General features: G+C 44.5%; 2 long non-coding RNA genes across 2 annotated transcripts in view; one reads left to right on the top strand and one right to left on the bottom strand.

The window, feature by feature from the left end:
* Positions 1 to 832: 832 nt before the first annotated feature.
* LOC125288546 lies at positions 833 to 17629 on the bottom strand. Its single transcript, XR_007192499.1, has 3 exons — positions 17315 to 17629; positions 14152 to 14304; positions 833 to 1198 (listed from the first exon to the last, which is right to left on the bottom strand). It is a non-coding gene; the product is annotated as an uncharacterized LOC125288546 (long non-coding RNA).
* Positions 10472 to 19275, top strand: part of LOC125288548 — a 28074-nt gene continuing 19270 nt past the window's right edge. The window contains exons 1-2 of the long non-coding RNA XR_007192500.1: positions 10472 to 10548; positions 12331 to 12390. This is a non-coding gene — a long non-coding RNA (uncharacterized LOC125288548). The remainder of the gene's footprint in view (positions 10549 to 12330; positions 12391 to 19275) is intronic.

Below are 19275 nucleotides of genomic sequence, written 5' to 3'. Positions count from 1 at the left end.
CCAATCTGCGTGCCCATGGCGTCTCATTCACCCAATCTGCGTGCCCATGGCGTCTCATTCACCCAATCTGCGTGCCCATGGCGTCTCATTCACCCAATCTGCGTGCCCATGGCGTCTCATTCACCCAATCTGCGTGCCCATGGCGTCTCATTCACCCAATCTGCGTGCCCATGGCGTCTCATTCACCCAATCTGCGTGCCCATGGCGTCTCATTCACCCAATCTGCGTGCCCATGGCGTCTCATTCACCCAATCTGCGTGCCCATGGCGTCTCATTCACCCAATCTGCGTGCCCATGGCGTCTCATTCACCCAATCTGCGTGCCCATGGCGTCTCATTCACCCAATCTGCGTGCCCATGGCGTCTCATTCACCCAATCTGCGTGCCCATGGCGTCTCATTCACCCAATCTGCGTGCCCATGGCGTCTCATTCACCCAATCTGCGTGCCCATGGCGTCTCATTCACCCAATCTGCGTGCCCATGGCGTCTCATTCACCCAATCTGCGTGCCCATGGCGTCTCATTCACCCAATCTGCGTGCCCATGGCGTCTCATTCACCCAATCTGCGTGCCCATGGCGTCTCATTCACCCAATCTGCGTGCCCATGGCGTCTCATTCACCCAATCTGCGTGCCCATGGCGTCTCATTCACCCAATCTGCGTGCCCATGGCGTCTCATTCACCCAATCTGCGTGCCCATGGCGTCTCATTCACCCAATCTGCGTGCCCATGGCGTCTCATTCACCCAATCTGCGTGCCCATGGCGTCTCATTCACCCAATCTGCGTGCCCATGGCGTCTCATTCACCCAACTCTGCGTGCCCATGTCGTCTCATTCACCCAATCTGCGTGCCCATGGCGTCTCATTCACCCAATCTGCGTGCCCATGGCGTCTCATTCACCCAATCTGCGTGCCCATGGTGTCTCATTCGCCCAAACTGCACGCCCATGGTGTTTCATTCACCCAATCTGCGTGCCAGTCAGACAGCTCCTCTGGGTTCCCGATGGAGTCACACTTCAGAGGGTTCCGTGATGGAATCACACACTGGATCTCCAAGAGCCAGGGCTAATTACATACTTACAAATGGAGCGGAGGAGGAGCAGGATCCCCGACCGTGGCTCTGTCAGAAAGATGGAGGATGGTGCTCCGGCCGCACACGCATGGCTGATGATGATGTCCTGCTTCTGATCCTGTTTTCTCTGTCAACACACATTTGTGTTAAATAAACATACCGCTACAAAAAAAACTATATGTATTACAAAACTATAACTATATTTCTGTCAGGTCCATTAAGTCAAGAACAACACAGGCAATACATTCTTTAGGAAATTTTATTGAATATATTACAAATTAAATTTGGCGGTATGGCTCTGTTCAGAGGGGTCCCCAGACCTTTCATGAGCACCATGAAAGAGCAGTGAGTCTGGGGACAGCAGCAGCATTAGGGGGGACTCACACAGTTTAACACTGAGCGAGCTAAACTATTCCCCCATATGAACAGAGCAGGCAACTATGACATAAAGCCTATGCCATGTTATACACGACAGGGTGGAGCAGGGGAGGAGGTGGGTTGCATAAATCAGAGCAGCAAGCAGTTAGGAATAACTAAAGCAGCTTTAAATAAAGCCCTGTTTGGATGTAGCCATTTAGAAGGGGAGCGAAGGAGTTGACAGCTGATCAGCTGACGCCCATAGCGGTTAGCAGCGCCTTGACTACTTGGCCTGCCAGAACTGACGCTGACGCTCAATGTATTACAAAACTATAACTAACTATAACAAACTACCGAGGTAAAACACTACTAGATTTGTTGAATTGTAACTTGAGCTCTTTCACAACTAGGCTGATTTCATCTTCACAGTCCCATTTATTCCCTGATTGTCTAAGGCAGCATAATCTGTTGCCCCTATAGCCATGTTGATATCACCCATCAACTGTGACACCAGTGACACATTGTCCTATTGACACACTGCATTATTAATGAGCTGATGTAATAAATCAGGTATGGAGGTAGGTAAGTATAAGTATATATAATTTTTTGATCCTGTGAAGGAAATTTAGTCTCTGCATTTATCCCAATCCGTGAATTAGAGAAACTCACACTAATCCAGACGCAATGAGCTGCCTGCTACAGCGGCGCTCAGGGAGGAGTGAGGGGTTAGGTGCCTTGCTCAAGGGCACTTCAGCCGTGCCTACTGGTCAGGGTTCGAACCGACAACCCTCCGGTTACAAGTCCGAAGCGCTAACCAGTAGGCCACGGCTGCCCCCCGACCTGCCACTGTAATCAAGGGTGACCCCCGACCTGCAACTGTAATCCATGAAGACGGAGCTGCGCTGATGATGGTGGAGGGAACGACGAGGCGATGAGCCCATGCAGCTGATGGCCTGTTCCTTGTGAGAGAGTGCTGACAGAGTCCTGAGAGAGTGCTTGGGTGATTGGGACATTGAATTGCTGTCGTTATAGGGATGCGCCTGTCCCTCCCGGCCCATTTGGGTTAATCTCCACTTACACGCGTGAGTCATTGTTCTTTCTCTTATGCGCGCCATGCTATCTTTCTCTCTCTCCCCCTCCCTTTCTCTCCCCCTCCCTTTCTTTCTCTCTGTATTTTCCAGTTGTCACAGCATTTTAGTCACGTGAGTCTATAAAGCTAATATGCCATTGCTCAGTTTTCCACTGCTTGGGTGCCAGACGGAAGATGCTCCAGTCGGTCTCTAGATAGATAGATAGATAGATAGATACTTTATTGATCCCCAAGGGGAAATTCAAGAATTTCTCTCTATTTTTACTTGAAGCATATAAGAAGCTTATAAGTGCTGAACCAAGCCATTTTCTGTTAAAAGGAATCATTACGGGAACAGCTTTTTAAATTGGAATATTTAACTACATATTTAAATGTTTTATTTGTTTTTCCCAAATATGACTAGCCTTGAAACAATTGCTGTGATACCTCACATGATTTATTACTCATTGCTTTAAACTCTTTAAAAAACACTCAAACTCTTTAAATAACACTCAAACTGTTCATTTCTTTGTTGATTTGGCTATTTATTGTGGGCCATTGTTTATAAATGGTGGACAGTGAAAGCCCAAGGCTGTTTTGGTCCAGTTTCATTTGGCTGTTGACTTGTGGTTTGTATGAACATGAGCTGACTGCTTGCTCTTGTAGATGGGATCCTGTTTAGGTCTGGGGTGGTTGTGGTTGTGGTGGGGTAGTTGGAGCAATGATGAATTGCCATGTGCTTCATTGCCCTCAAGGGCAGTAAAGACCAGTCATCTGTCACTTGGGGTATATAGCATGTGATCACAGGCAGCATTGGTCACTAGGATTGATCAGTGTATGGAAACCACACTTTTACAATTACAAACCACAGGTTATACAGTAACTCTTCTTGTTGTGTACAGCTGTGGAATAAAATAAGAGACCACTGCACATTTTTCTGATGTCATCCTACCGTTGCTGAGTGACATTCGAATGAGTTGATGGTCATATTCAAATTTGCAGTGGTCTCTTCATTTTGAATTGACCGTCAACTCATTTGAATGCCACTCAGCAACCATAGGATGACATCAGAAAAAAGTGCTGTGGCCTCTTATTTTTTTCAGAGCTGTATATATGTACTGTATACCATGTGTTTGGACTGGGTGCAAATGGATCAGACTCAAAGCGGAAGCCCTGGAACGTGACCTCAGCCGTGTTTGTGGCCTTAAACGGTAGAACCGAAACTTAGACGAGAAACTGAAAGGCTGAAACCTCCATCGATCAGACGAGCTGCCTGGCCAGGAGAAGAGGCAAGTGACAAATGTGGGAGAATATGCTGGAGTGATAGAGAGAGAGAGAGAGAGAGAGAGAGAGAAATGGATAGCCTTGTTATCCGTTGGGGAAGGGATAGAGTCTATGGGACAGCGGGGGGCTATTTATAATCAATGGACGGACTGTCTGTGCCAAGGCCATATCATCAACATCTCAGCATGGGCTCTAAGGTGTGTACATGTGTCTGTGGGCATGCTGAAGCTTGAGAAAGAGAGATACAAGTTGGCGGACTTGTAGGTCTTAGTGCACACGCACATACACACACACACACACACACACACCCCAGAATGGTTTGGCATTGAATTAATAGTTAAGAAGCTTTCCTCAGTGTTCTCTATAATTTTAAAACAAGACATCCCTGTTGTGTGACCGTGCTCACTGCTCACTCTCACCAGCATCAATCAGCAATGTCAGTTACCATATGGAACTAGATTTTCCAGAAGGTCATTTTTGGTTGTCTCCGCCCCCTGTAGACTGAGTAGTTGTTGTTGACTGAGTAAACCATGCTGATGGAAAAACTCAACTCGAGGTTTGCACTCACCAGTACACTTAGTGGAAAGGGCCTCAAAACCTGAAACCATCTGACCCGTTTTCTGCCTGGTGACCAAGCTCATCAGTGGCCATGTGACAGCTCCACGTTAATGTGTGGCTTCTGTGTGCCTACCATGTTCATAAATGCCTCACTCAACGCATGCCCCCCCTTATGTCCACAGGTGAGGGTACACTCTGTGCCTCTATGAAGCCAGGCCAAAGCAGCACCCCTCCCCTTCTCCTATTTCAGACTTTCACAGCTTTCCAGGGAGTCTGGGGGACACGAACCACATGAAGGGAGAGCCCTAAAACATGATGCCGTCCGTCCCCTCCTCCAACGCAAATACTGCTCCATCTCATACAACTGCTGCCCACAGCTAACGTGGATCTTCAGAGTGGGCCAGTCTGTGGTGGAGCGATTTGCATGGGCAGTAATGATGTACCCACATCAGTTTCACCAGATGTGGAATTACTCCTGTACAATCACACTTTACTTAAATATACTCCCGTAGATTACAGACAGATGCTCAGATTATAAACAAACTATTTGCTGAAACTTTCAACAAACCATCTGTAAAGTCTCTGTAGATCTGCTGGGAGAGCCAACAGCACCGAGAGTCATAGGTTTGATTCTCAAGGGGCCCTGCACTGTACGCAGGCCCTAATCGTAATCCTATTTGTATGAAAGTATCTACTAAATTTATAAATGTGCATTGATGGAGGTAGCTTACCATTCCGACTCATACAGAAAGTATGTAAAAATTAAATTGTTGTTCCATTGTACCTTAAAATAGAGGTTCAGTGACAGAACTAGACCAACCTCTTCGGGACATTGTCTGTGAAGTGAGTTTGTCTGTGGGAACTGAAGTGTGAAATTGTGTTTTTGTTTTTGACACCTCAGATATTATGTAAGCCGAAGTGGAACGACTGTGAGACTGAGCGACGCAGCTGTGTTGGCCCCGGGCGCTTCGCCGTAAATACCCATAAACCCACAGCTCATGGCCGCTGGCACAGGCGCCCCGTCCTTCCCTTGGCACATGGTTGGGGGCTGGCCAGGCATATGACCAGGTGTTCAAGGTGCATCATGACTGAACAGGATGGTCTGACCTGTGCCAAAATAGTGTTGTATCAGTTCAACAGAACACCAGTTTACGGTCAGCTTCTTTGCAGAATCCTAAAGGTTGACCATTAAGTTCTCACATTATACCAGGTATTCCTAGGTGCAGTGTACCTGAGATCTTAATCAATTAAAGGTTGTAGTTTGACATATTCAACAAATGAGAGCATACTGATACAAGTCAAACCTCTAACCCTTGAGTAGCTGGAATGTCACTTATATTGCAATGTCATGTAGAACTAATCAACTGAGTACACTCTACTTTTAAGGGCAATTAAGTGAGCTTGAGTGTTTTTAATTACATTTTCATGTAAATAATCATGCTTGAAGATGTGAAAAAGTATACATTATTACAATCGTCACGTATGTGATAATTCCCCGATATGGTCTTTCTGGCCCCCACTATCAACTTCAAGGCAGCGCTGCCTGGAAGCCACTAGGGTTAAGGTTAGGGTTAGGTGCCTTGAAGTCGATGGTGGCAGCGCTGCCTTGAAGTCAACGGTGGGGGCCTAAAAGACCATCAATTACCCTTACAAAAATGAAATGTTTGCGGCAGATTTGCAGCAAACTTGTGGGTGATTTGTGGGAAACAAATGAGTTCACTAGAAAATAGTGCCAGAAGTTTGCCAATGTTGGCCACTAGAGGCAAACTTCCAGCAAAGTTCTAGCAACAATGAGAAGTTTGCCACTAGTGGAAAATGTGTTCCCAGTGATTTGCCACCACACTTCCAGTGAACTTCTGGTGACAAACCTAATTTACATATTACGTTGCTGCAAATTTGCTGCAACAGTGCAAAAAGCTAACCACAACTGTTTGTCAGAAACATAATTTGCATGTGAAAATATGACCTTGCTGCAAATTTGCAGCAACTATTCGCCAGAAACCTGGGTAACGTCACTTCTGTTGACTTTCAAACAAAACAGAGAGCTAGCTCGCTACTTCCTACCCCTCCCTCCCGTGCTGCTCCCGTGCAATTGAAACTCTGCTGAACGCACATCTCTTCTGTGATTTGCTGGAACAGAACATGTTTTATGTTTTTATGGGCTAGGTTTGCCCAGGTTGTTTTTGTTGCCGTTTTTGGAGCCTGGGCTGTCCACAGAGATCGCGTTTTTTTACAGTGTATTCAGGACACAGACAGCTAGCGGTTGGTTAGGTGATGTTTGCAGTAAGTGACACAAAATGTTTTAGCCTAAAAAATGTGTGGCATCGCTTAGAGCACCTTTAACAAAGGCAACAAACAATAATCAGTGACTAATCAATGACTAATCAATCAATGACTAATCAATCATGGTGCAGGGCACATCACTGTAGGTATAAATGTGGTAATCAGTTACTAGGAACCAAAACAACCATACCAAAGCTCCAAAAATGTGAAGTTCAAGCCAGGCCGAGTGGGCAAGAAATTCATTTATTCCAAACGTAAGTGCATGACACCATACCATCTACGTTTTGTAAAATGACTGCATGAGAAAGTGCACATGGCATACAATGTGAGTGCCCCTCGACTACATCTAAAGTTTTACGACACAAATTGTCTGGCTCTGGATTTACCAGTTGGGTGGCTTTCAGATGGGTTAGTGTTACCGCGTGCCGCCGTGCAGAATTACGCACAGTCATTCCCAATGAGTGTTTTGCGTTGTATCGTACGTGCCTGTTGGACAGTCGGCTCACACACACGAATCGCACTGCTCTGACGACGATCTGGCTTGTGTGAATAACATCCATTTGCAGGAGATATGCAGATGCTGAGAGTCTGCACACGTGGTAGGACCTGAGGCCAGTACTGGAGGAGCCGCAAGTGGACCTGCATTGTAGCTTTTAAAAGGATAAACATTTGCTTTACATCACATTCACTGTGTATGAAACTACCATTTACCATTTTGCATGGAACCTTGATGACGCTAACTGTTCTGGATGCCAGTCAGTGCACAACTCATCATTTACAATCAAATATTGAACCAAAGGCATCATTGGCACTCCCATGGGTTCACTTACTTCCTCTCTCATGTTTGGCACAACAAAGTGTTGCTAAGGACCAGAGTTCCCATTCTGCTGCTCTCAGTTCCACAGAATGTCACCACTTTGCTCTGTTTGGATTTCAACCCCATTATGATGAAGCTAATGGCGACATGGAGTTCTAAAATGTTTTTTTAAAAATATAATGTAATATAGGCCTTAATATAATATAATACTAGATGTACCGCATAGCGGTACAAAATATGACCGCCGCTCAGTCCTGTACATCCGTTCCGCGAAAATAAATCACACTTCAATTTGTCTCCATATTTTACTCCATCCCCCACTCTTGAAACTTTTGTGTATGCTTGTTTGGCATGCCTGAGTGTGTGTGTGCGGCTGCACAGAAAGTACCCTACTGGTGCTGAAAAGGTGAATAGATTGTAGAATAGCCAAAGAAGATGTAGAATTGTTATAAAACCTTTAAAATCTCTAAACAATCACAAGTAGGGCAGTTCATCACAGTTCATCCATTGCAACTGGATTGATGAAAGGTCACTTACACCTGTAGGCTACATTGTATTTGGGAAAAGCAAAAGGTATCAGCATAATGTTATTTATTTATTTATTTATTTATTTATTTTTTTGTATTTTTTTAAACAAAAACATCTCTGTCAGTTCCATGCCATTTTCAACAGCTATCAAAACAAAGGTCATTTTTGGATGGATGGATTTTTTTGTGAATGTTTCTTCTTCTACATAAGATTTTAGTAATCTTTAGTTCATGTAATACTTTATTGTCAATGCACAAATTAAGTAACAGTAGTCTGAAACGTTATTGTTAATGCACAAATTAAGTAACAGTAGCCTAGTCTGAAACGAAATGCTGTTTTACATCTAACCAGTGGTGCAAATAACTGACATGTCCAAATGGGCCTTGATGAAATGCGTCGCTAGACTGTTCATACACATTTTAACGGGCCAAAGTTGAAGAGCTTTTGTCCGGTATTGTTAGTGCAAATATAGGCTGATTCATGTTCCCTTGCATTGTTTAACTGAGGTCCATGGCTAGTCTGGCTTTCATCAGACCAAGCTCAATCTTTTAAGAAATCAAAAATAAATAGCGGGCAGATCAGGCTGGGTTCACCCAGCCTAGTCCATAGGCACCCGATATTGTTTAATTTTCCGATTGAGATATACACGCTCTGGCTATTCTAAATGCAAAAATGCATCAGGGAGTTATGACAAAACGGTAACTAGCAAACTAGATCCTAATAGAAAGCTGTTAGCTTCCCTAAACTACAGGTAGGATTATAAGGTAGGCCTATTTACAACATAAATTGTCAATAGGCTATGCTGGCGACACAAAATAAAATCTCCTTTGAAAACCAATGGCTTACCTTACAGTATCAAGCGGACTTAAACTGTCATATCGTGGCGAAAAGTTGTAATAACATTCACGCAGCTCCATGAGTCAAGGAAAGCCAATGAAGTAGCCACTTCTAAATGGGACCCACTACACAGTAACTTAAGGTGTTTTGCTAAAGCAGCCATAATGAAATGAAGGTGTCATTGTTTGGATACTTCACACACACGTGCTTTTTAATTTCACAGACTACAACTACCAAGCTGCAATCAAAGCACATCGATTCCCCTCTCACACCCTGCACGCACTTAAAACAAAATAAACAGGCTCGCCTCAGTCTCACGCATGTATAGGCAAAACTGTATCAGACCGTGTAACGTTGGTAAATCTTCCATTGCACAGAATGATTTTTGTAGCACGCAATAAATGACAGTCGAAAGATACAAACAGTGCTGCTATACATTTGCTTGGTATAACCGCATTTATAGTTTTCTACAAATGCAATAAATCAAATGCCTCCATCACTCAACCAACGCTAACGGTAACATTACCTAGGTCCTTATTGATATTACAAGATTAACGTACCTGCAGTAAAACCAAGCATGTCCGATAAACATCCTCAGATTTATTTCGCTTCAAGAAGAAATGGGAATTACACTTCATGTGAACATCGTCCTATCCTTATTAGATGTTAAGCTGCGGTAAATTACAGTCCTTGTATGAAGCGTCCATTGTTTTTTTTTTCCAACCCACTTTTAAATTCAAAACAAAATTACGCCTCACTGCAACGATGCGCCATCTAGTGGACAAACGACTACTTCGCCAATACTGAAAATGCAGCCATGATGATGATGATGAATATTTATTTTGGCTTTCTTTTAATCCTACTGATTTTCATTTTTTACCGGGGGCAAATCACAAATGAGTGATTATGAGCCAGGTTGATGTGGGCCCTTGAGACCAACATACCATAAAAGATTCACAGAAAACTGTGTCTGCCCTACCCTCCTTTCGGGGGTCCAATTCAGCGGGGGAGCTACAGATCAAAACGAAAAAACGATGGTTCCATGCTATCCATGTGGGTTACATGTCCACCAAGTTTAGTACCCCGGTCTTTCAGTGTCCCGGGGAATCATTGACGGAAATTTGGGCATCGCGAAAAGAAAAAAAAAAAAAAAAAAATCTGACTAAACCTATATGACCGCCCGCTTAAGCTCTTGGGCGGTCATAATAATATGACATAATATAATAAAACTAATTGGATGTGATTTACAAGCTCTTTTCGCTTATTGTAAATGAGTGCCAGTTTTAGTTTTAATGTAAATGATCTTAGCTGTATCAATTTCAAGAGTTAATACCTCAAAGGACAGTTATTAATTTAAAAATATTCCTGTGGACCCAGTGAATGCCAGTGCTATCAATCCAGCCGTTGAGCTTTGGTGTGCTGACAGGATAATTAACACTGCACAAGGGTGGAGGAGCCTCGGGATTGGCCAATCTGGTGTGCCATATTAGGACTGTGCGAAAGCGAGATTAGGGGGACGGTGCGATTCGCAGGAACTGCTAAGTCAGTCGAGTGGAACCGCCTCTATTTATAGAAGCCTGGCCTTCTGGAGGAAAGAGTGGCTTTAGTTTGGTCTGGAGAAGGGGGAGGGTGTGTGTGTGTGTGTGTGTGTGTGTGATTGTGTGTCTGCGTGTGTGTGTGTTGTGTGTGTGTGTGTGTGTATCTGAACGTTGAGGACCTCCTGACACAGCATAATTCTAAATTTGTGAGTATGGTGTCCCTGACCATTGGCCTTTCAGACCTTCATAAGTAACATCTTCAATAAGACCTAAATAGTGTGTGTGTGTGTGTGTGTGTGTGTGTGTGTGTGTGTGTGTGTGTGTGTGTGTGTGTGTGTGTGTTGTGTTTGTGTGAGTGTGTGTGTGTGTAGATTTGTGTGAACTGTTTAGCTCTAGTGCTTGTGTGATTGTGCCAGATTTCAAGATTAGAGTGGTATTGTGGTCCCTTTCTAACACACACACTCTCTCTCTTTCTCTCTCAATCTCTCTTGACAACATCAATAGAGAAATCTGCTTTTGTGTACGTTGTCTAATTGTCTGCGTGCAGGCATGTATTTACTGGTAGCCCGCCAATAGCTCTGTCCTTTCGGAGAGGAGAGGTGGGTAGCGTTTCCATCTCGATTTCCAAGCGATTAGTGCAAGATTAGTTGAGAGGGAGACAAGGTGTTGATTTCACTCACTCTCACGACACACAAACATGTACTCTCTAACTCTCTCTAACATACACAACACACTCACACAACTCACTGACTTACTCTACCTCTCTCTCTAACACTCACTGACTCTTACTCTCACACACACCACACACACAGACAACACTTAAAGCACACACACACACACACACACATATGCACACACACGGACACCCACTGCATACACAGACTTGCATGCATATAATCCAAGAAATGATCTCTCCTCCTGCATTCTCAGCAACATATATGCATAATATGCACATGCCCTTTGTGTTAATCATTATACACTCTCTCTCTCTCTCTCTCTCTCTCTCTCTCTCTCTCTCTCTCTCTCTCTCTCTCTCTCTCTCTTTTCACACACACATACATACACATGGTCACTAAGTAACATGCTCAAGTCTTTGAAACTGTGAGACGGGAGAGGTATCGTGCCAGTGTAGTTACATTGAGACTGAAATGAGCCGTGCCAGTCTGCAGAATGGCAGGCATTTCCACAGTGTGCTCCATGTTCTGATCACCATTGTTCATCAGGATGGGAAGCAGAAAAACAACAGCCATTGTGTGGCCGGGAGATAACATCAATATTCCACACATGCCCCATGTGATGGATCACCAGTCCTGTGTGTGTGTGTATTTGTTTGTGTGTGTGTGTGTGTGTGTGTGTGTGTGTGTGTGTGTGTGAGAGCATACATAGAAACACACAGCAAAGAACCTGACAGTTGGGCTAATGTCCCAAACAACCTCCAGTGTCCTTGTTAAAACACTGACACTCGTACAGATACAACCTACGTACGTGCCCATGCATACACACACACACACACACACCCACACACAAGCCCAAACACACATCTTCATGGGGTTACTGTCATCACACACTCACACAAGCACAAGGAAAAGGTCTGAATGTGATTTATCAGTGCTCCTCACCTCTGTTCTATGAGCAGACATTTAGTGTGCGCGTGTAGACACACACACACACACACACACACACACACACACACACACACACACACACACACACACAGACGTTAGTCCTGTTGACTGTCTCTGAGAGGCTGTAAGTCATCAGACGATCACGCCAGACTGCCAGACATGCGTTGGCTGGGGGATTGGGCTTTTTATGAAGGAAGATCTACAGCCTCTCTCTCGCTTGCCCAGTACCCTGAGATAATCCCTGTGTGAATGGGAGAGGTTAACACTTGGGACCAGGTGATGGATAAGGGGGACATTAAACTAGAAAAGATGCTATGATACAAGTAAAATGCTATGTTTGCAATGTTTATGCCCTGAAAACAGATGAACACCGGAATGGTCTGAACATTGAACATGAAATATTTTTGGGGAGGCAACAATTCAGTGAGTGCCTTTTACCTTTTTCATTTCCTCACACTGGATACACTCTCTCTACACACCTTTAACACCAATCAATGTTTAATCTGTATTTTCTCCAAGTCCAGTAATACAGTATCAGTATGTTACAATACGTCTCATTTATACATCCTTCAATGAAATTCTGTATTCTTTGATTGACTGAGTCATAATGGGCCTCCATTTATACGGGTGCAGAGGATGTCACCCCCCCACACACATACACACACACAGACTGTGCATATTAAAAGGCAATTTCTTCTTTTCAACTCAAATATATATGTAGCCAACACCCATGATTCTAGTAACTAAGGTAAGCTACATCAACACACAGTCAGCTATGCACGTACATCAACAGAGGATGAATAGCCTACAGTAGGCAGTTACACTGAAATCTTGACATTCTGGCTGCTAAACAAACACACCATTTTAACACAGTTTCGGTGGTGCAGAAATGCACACCCCCCAGACTGTTGTTTTATCTCTTTTGGGGGGTCCAGGTCCTAATCAGGGGGGTCAGACCCCCCCAAAATCCCCTGTAATTACAACTGTGCACACACACACACACACACATACACACCTAAACCAGGGCCTGAGGACATTATGTGCCCGTATATGCTGGAATCATTAGCTCAGTGGTGAGAAACTGGGTTAGTATGGTGAGGGGCTGACAGGAGTGGGGTGAGTGGGGCGGGGCGGGGCGGGTGGTGTTGGGGAAGGTCAAGGCCCCTCGGGTGGGGGGTGGTTAGGAAAAAGATTAGCAGCAGCGGCTGCTGGCTCATCAGAGGATAGTGTATCGAAACACGGGGCTAGGGGGTGTCTAAATGCGTGGCTCGGACGAGCATGTGCAAGTAAGCAAACCAGCCACCGGGTGCTCACATGCGAGAAATGACAGCGGGCGGTAACCTACTTTTCCCTCCCTTCCCATTCTTTTAACCGACTGACCCCTGTTTACGTCCGACCGACTGACCCCTGTTTACGTCTGTGTCATATTTTCTTCCTTCCCTGAATGCATAGCATAAGGAATTCTGCAAGTGTCTTCTTCACGGCCACATGACTGTAAAACTGTCCCTCCTAGTTTATTGACTCCCCTCTCAACACACACACACACACACACACACACACACACACACACACACACACACACACACACACACACCTACCTCCCCTGGACCATGCATGTTACTGGCCTAATGGATTTGTGTCCCGCCTGCCTTTTATTGATTCCAACATGGCTTTGAAGAGGAATCAATTAAGCTTGATGGAGTGTTGCTTTTTTTGCAGTCGCAGTTTGTTGCATTTGATTTGTTAATTGTTGTGAGTTTAGTGTTGACAGTGTAAGAGGGGTAAACAGTCATACACACACAGATACTCAAATATGGACATATGAGCATGAACTGCATGACTTATCCCTTAGTGGTACATGGATATTGACATTGGCGCGTCTGACTAGATTTCACAAAGCCAACAGCTTCTGTCAACAAAGCAATCAGCACACTTTGTGCCAATCATTTGCCGAGAGAATCAACAAATAGAGGCGAATTATAAACAACAGTGGGAGCATCTCTGGCAGAAACTGTAACGGTGCTTCGAGCGAGTTCTGTAGCAGCCCCCCCCCTCCCGTGAACCTGGCAACCGCTGCCGGAGATTAACAGCTCTGGAGCTCCTAGTCCTTGTAAACATTCTGAGACTGTCATCGTATGTCAGTCAGTCATGACGCTCACTCTATTAAATTGCCTAGCGTCTTACCAGACCAGGTAGCAGCAGGGGTAGCATCTGGAAACGATCTGGTGATCGGACTCACGTTGGACCTGGTCCAGATCGGGTCCAGGAGTGGTGACCCAAAGCACCTCGATCAGGGCGTTCTCCAGACTGTCACAGCACTGTGACGACAACCACAACCTGTAATTGGTGACCCAAATTTGTTTTAGGATATCTGCCAGGTGATTCGTCAAGCCATTATTTATGGTAGAAGTACGCACAAGCAAAGGTCTTATAATTTATTGTTTATTCCGCACAGCCAGGTTTTGATGCCAGTGGCTAGAGCACACCTGTGTTCTTCTGTAGACAAGACTGTACTTCATGACCTAATTTTTATTTATTGGAAAGTTATTCAGGTGCATCTGGTAGTAAACTGAAATGCTCAGTTATTATCTATGACTCCTGATGGATGAAATACTTGCAATAGATAATAATATATTACTATAAATACAGTTTTTCTCAGTCGCTTTGGTGCTTTTTTCAGATCAGAATGAAAATTCTCATAACTATTAGTTCAACCTCCACAACATTTAGTCATTTGTGCACATCATAGTAGCAATTTCTCCTTCGTCTGAACAAATTGCAAATGCTTTTGGACATGTATCAGTTGCTTTCATACAATTCTCTGCTGTTTTTTAACATTATCATTTGCTTATGTCATGTCAGTCAAAATGAACTATACCTATGAATGCTGAATAGTCGTTCCCAATAAAACTAATAGTCTTCATTTCATTGCTTGAGTCATTACATACAAAATTGTTGAACTAGTTATCAAATTCTGTCACAATGCTGTGGAATTGCAAAGAGCATACAGTAAAAATGTACGTATTCAGTGTCTTGTACTCACTTACTCCCCTAACTACAGCAATGTGTAACTTTACTGTAGTTTTCAAATGGCTGTACAAGTACTGTATAGTGCTGTCTTGAGCATGTTCAGGTAGTGTCACCGAGTTCTGACCTTTTTTTTTGCATTTGAAAACACTGAGAGAACTGTCATAATGAAAACATGACAAAGCCATTTGACTATCTTGTTCATAAACGATGGTGTCAAGACTTCTCATTTTGATGACACTGACAGTTTCATTGACATGAATACCTGCTTTTGAGGAATGGACTATCCATTTTGAGCAAGTGACGTGCTTTTGCAGGCCATCCACTAGGTTTTACAGTTTGCACTAATTGTTTTGAGAAATGCACTAACTGCTGTGCAAATGTTAATAGTGATGTGAGAATAGCACCAAAGCGACTGAGAAAAACTGTAATAATAAACGTGCAAAAGAAATATACAACGTTACATACGATGCAAAAAAGGCTCAAACAAGAACAAATATATCTACAGGAAAAATTCAAGGTGAATGCTGTTTTAAAACTTCTGACTTGATGGGTCCTGCTGTCCCAACAAGTGGGTGACCCTTTTGTGTTCTGACCCTGATAGTCGGTGACGTGCGGTCAGTAGTACGGAGGGAGCGGTTTGGACCTGGCCCCTGGCGCTCTGACACTGGCCCACCTGTGCCATGGCAACAAAGTCAACATTCCCTGGATGACCTGGCCGCGCACGGAACTTTCCCCACCTGCTTGCTGTGCACCCGCTCACCTTACCTCCCTGGCCCACCCTGCCCACTGCAGCACTCCGTCCACGCTAACGCTAACCCGGCGGTCATTGTGTTCATATCAAATCCATGTTTACCTACCCTTGCTGGACAAACAATACGCAGCTGTCCTTCCCCACATCCCATCCCAACAAACCCTACCCCCACACACACACACACACACACACACACAAACACATACACACACACAACCTCTCCTTCCAAAGTATGATGTGCCTATAAATATTAGCCTGTATTTTTAGCTAACTTTTGCTAGCGAAGGCCTGGTGGTGGTGGCACACCTGGTTATTGCAAGGTTAAATATGTCGCTGTTGACACTGGAACACCGGCCGATGGTAAATCAGTTTTACTGGCCTTGAAATATAAGAGCGCTTAAGGTCAGTGTTTTTGAGGTTGCTGCTGTTGCTGCTGCTGCCGTTGCGGCTGCCATTCGATATTGAGGCGGATTCAAGCATCCCTTGGTTGCAAATCTGCTTGTGTTGTTGTGCCAAGGCTCTTAAAACCTGCTGTGTGTGTGTGTGTGTGTGTGTGTGTGAGAATGTATGTGGACTTGTGTGTCTGCCTCAACGCTGCGTCCTTAGTGTTTATTTTCTCGTAATCTGGACAGCGAGCCATAAAAGCAGTAATTTATGACTTATCAGTTGGATCAGCACCGCAACCACTCACACACACACACACACACACACACATACACTCTCACTTTCTCACAAGCATCCACAAATACACACACACACACACACTCTCACTTTCTCACAAGCATCCACAAATACACACACACACACACACACACAAGTCTCTCTCACATATCGATACACATTTCACACAGATGCACACATATACCCATGCAAACACATATGCCATAATCTCTCTCTCTCTCTCTCTCTCTCTCTCTCTCTCTCTCTCTCACACACACACACACACACACACACACACACATACAAACACACAAATGCATGTGCTATGTATGAAGGGCAACAGCCCCCCCATGCAAACCTTTACATGACCATGTGATGGTTTTCTGCATGGCTGGCAGGAACATTCACAAGGCACCGCACCCGTTCTGCTCTCTTGTTTGCCTCAATGTTCTATCCATCTGAGAGAGAGAGAGGGAGAGGAGAGAGACAGAGAGAGGGAGAGAGAGAGAGGGAGAGGAGAGAGAGGGAGGGAGAGAGAGAGAGGGAGAGAGAGAGAGAGAGAGAGACACACAGAGAGAGAGAAGAGAGAGACAGAGGAGAGAGAGGGAGAGAGAGGGAGAGAGAGAGAGAGACAGAGAAAGAGGGAGAAGAGAGAGACAGAGAGAGGGAGAGCAGAGAGAGAGGGAGAGAGACAGAGCAGAGAGAGAGAGAGAGAGAGATGGCCAGCGAGGAGAGACTGCCTAGTAATGGACTCACATGTGTGCGTACATGTGGGAAAAAGGCATGTATCTGTGTGTAACTGTAACGGCCTGTGTCTATGTACATAAGAGAGTGTATTGTGTGTGTGAGCTCTTTTCTGGCACAGACGTAAACAAACACATTAGCGTAACGGCTCTGTGGCCCCACCTGAGTTTGCTCTGCTGAGTCGACGCCAGTGTTTGCTTAGCTGCACGTGTTAACCCCCGACGGCCACCTTTGACCCTCAGAGTCTGTGTGGCTCAGTATAGTGATCGGTCTGTCTCTGCAAAGCAAACAAGGGGACAGGGGGAGAACTGGAAAACAAGCTGGAAACGATACAGATATGCAAGTGTGGCGCAGATATAGTGCAGGTATTGCACAGATATGGGTGCGGATCTGGTTCAGGATTGGCTCGGATATGGCATGTATATGTTGCAGATAACCCCATTGAAATGCTCTCAAAGGCTGTTCTGTTGGTGATGTTTTTTTTTGCCCTCAAATGTCGCTTTGTTGGTGATTTTGTTTTTGATGGTAAATAGGCTTGGTTGCTGAATGGCCGCCATGAGAAATTGGCGGAAATGAACATCTCTTCTATTTATAGCACTAGGAAATCTCTTCTGTGTCTATCTGACATTACAAATACTGTATGGCTCAGATATGGTGCAGAGAGGGTGAGGATATGTTTACACGTACATGGTTATTTTGAAAAATGGAGACATTTCCCTGTTTGTGCCCTTTGTTTACATGCAAACAGAGAATTCGCCTCTGAAAACGATTCTTTCTAAAAACTCTGGCCAGAGTGGAGATTTTGTAAAACTGAGTTTTAGGCAGCCAACGTCACCGCATGCACCAAAACTTGCACCTGCTCCAAAAGTGTGACCAATGTTTACATTTTTATTTGGCTATGGTGATCATGGATGCATTCAGAGTGGCAGTTGCATTTATGTTGGTGCAAACTAGGGGTGTAAAGATTAACCGATACGTATCGGTATCCGTTTTTAACGTGTAAGATACGGCTACATCGATACTTACAACCGGACCCGCGTCACACAGAGCAGGTTGTTTGCGCCATGCCCCTTTTGAGGGGAAAACAGAACAAGCCAGAGTGAACCGGTAGACATGTACCAACCACACAGCTAAGAACTCCTCCCTGAGTTTCTTTTGCCTACAATGTCCTCAAAAAAAATCCTGACAGAAGAAAATTATGGCTACAAGCCATAAGAAGAGAAGACCGTATGACACTTCTGGTCACTGAGTGGGGTTGTTGCACCACTTAGGTGCTTTCGGGGAGACTGAAGGGACATGTTTTTATATTAATTGAATTAAGCTTTTGTAGGTATCTTTCACAGTCAACGACCGGCAAAGTGGTTATGTATTGAGTGGTCATATTGATTTGTGGTATTTTTGTTATTATTTACTCCTCGCGATTTCTGTGCAATTACGTTTATTGACCCTAATTTGCGTTGGAGTTAATGAGAGGGGTTGTTTGTTTTCCCCCCGAAAGGGGCGGGAACGTTTGTCACGAGTCAAGTTCCCGGATGTGCCGGTCTAACGTATACGTGAAGCCCCGTATCGGAAAAAAACTGAAATGAACCGGTCGTTATATCGATTTACTTGTTATGAATAGGTGCACAACCTTTTCTGCTCGCTCAGACTCTCATTTACGTTCCAAGCACCGCATTCACCCCACTTCCGGTTTTGAAACTATCCGTGGCACAGAATTGTGGGTAATGCAGTTCGTTTTTGGTTACATTCATTGCCCAAAGTTGTCAAATGACCTCATTACCCATACATCTATTGCAACTTAAGCATGTGACAACTTGCACTCGGTCGGCTTTTGTTTTTCGAAATCCAGCGCGAAATTAAGCACTTATAGCATTCCTAAACAGCAACGATAGTCTGTAGAGGAGCCTTACCTTTGATGAAGGGATTTCCTTAATGTTAAATAATAATTTGGCCCTTGCTGCTAAAACGATGCATAAATTATTAGCCAATGATTTTGTTCATATTCACTCAGACTTGTGGCATTTTAGGTTTCTGCATTAGGTCTACTGTTGGAACAAAATAAGCCCTGAGAGTTCATTGATTTGTAGGCCTATTTTATTCTTGTAGGGTAGGCTAGGCCTATA

The sequence above is a fragment of the Alosa alosa genome, chromosome 23, assembly GCF_017589495.1.
Source record: "Alosa alosa isolate M-15738 ecotype Scorff River chromosome 23, AALO_Geno_1.1, whole genome shotgun sequence".
NCBI classification, from domain to species: domain Eukaryota; kingdom Metazoa; phylum Chordata; class Actinopteri; order Clupeiformes; family Clupeidae; genus Alosa; species Alosa alosa.
The sequence above is the reverse complement of the archived record's forward strand: the minus strand, read 5'-3'. Positions and strand labels throughout refer to the sequence as shown.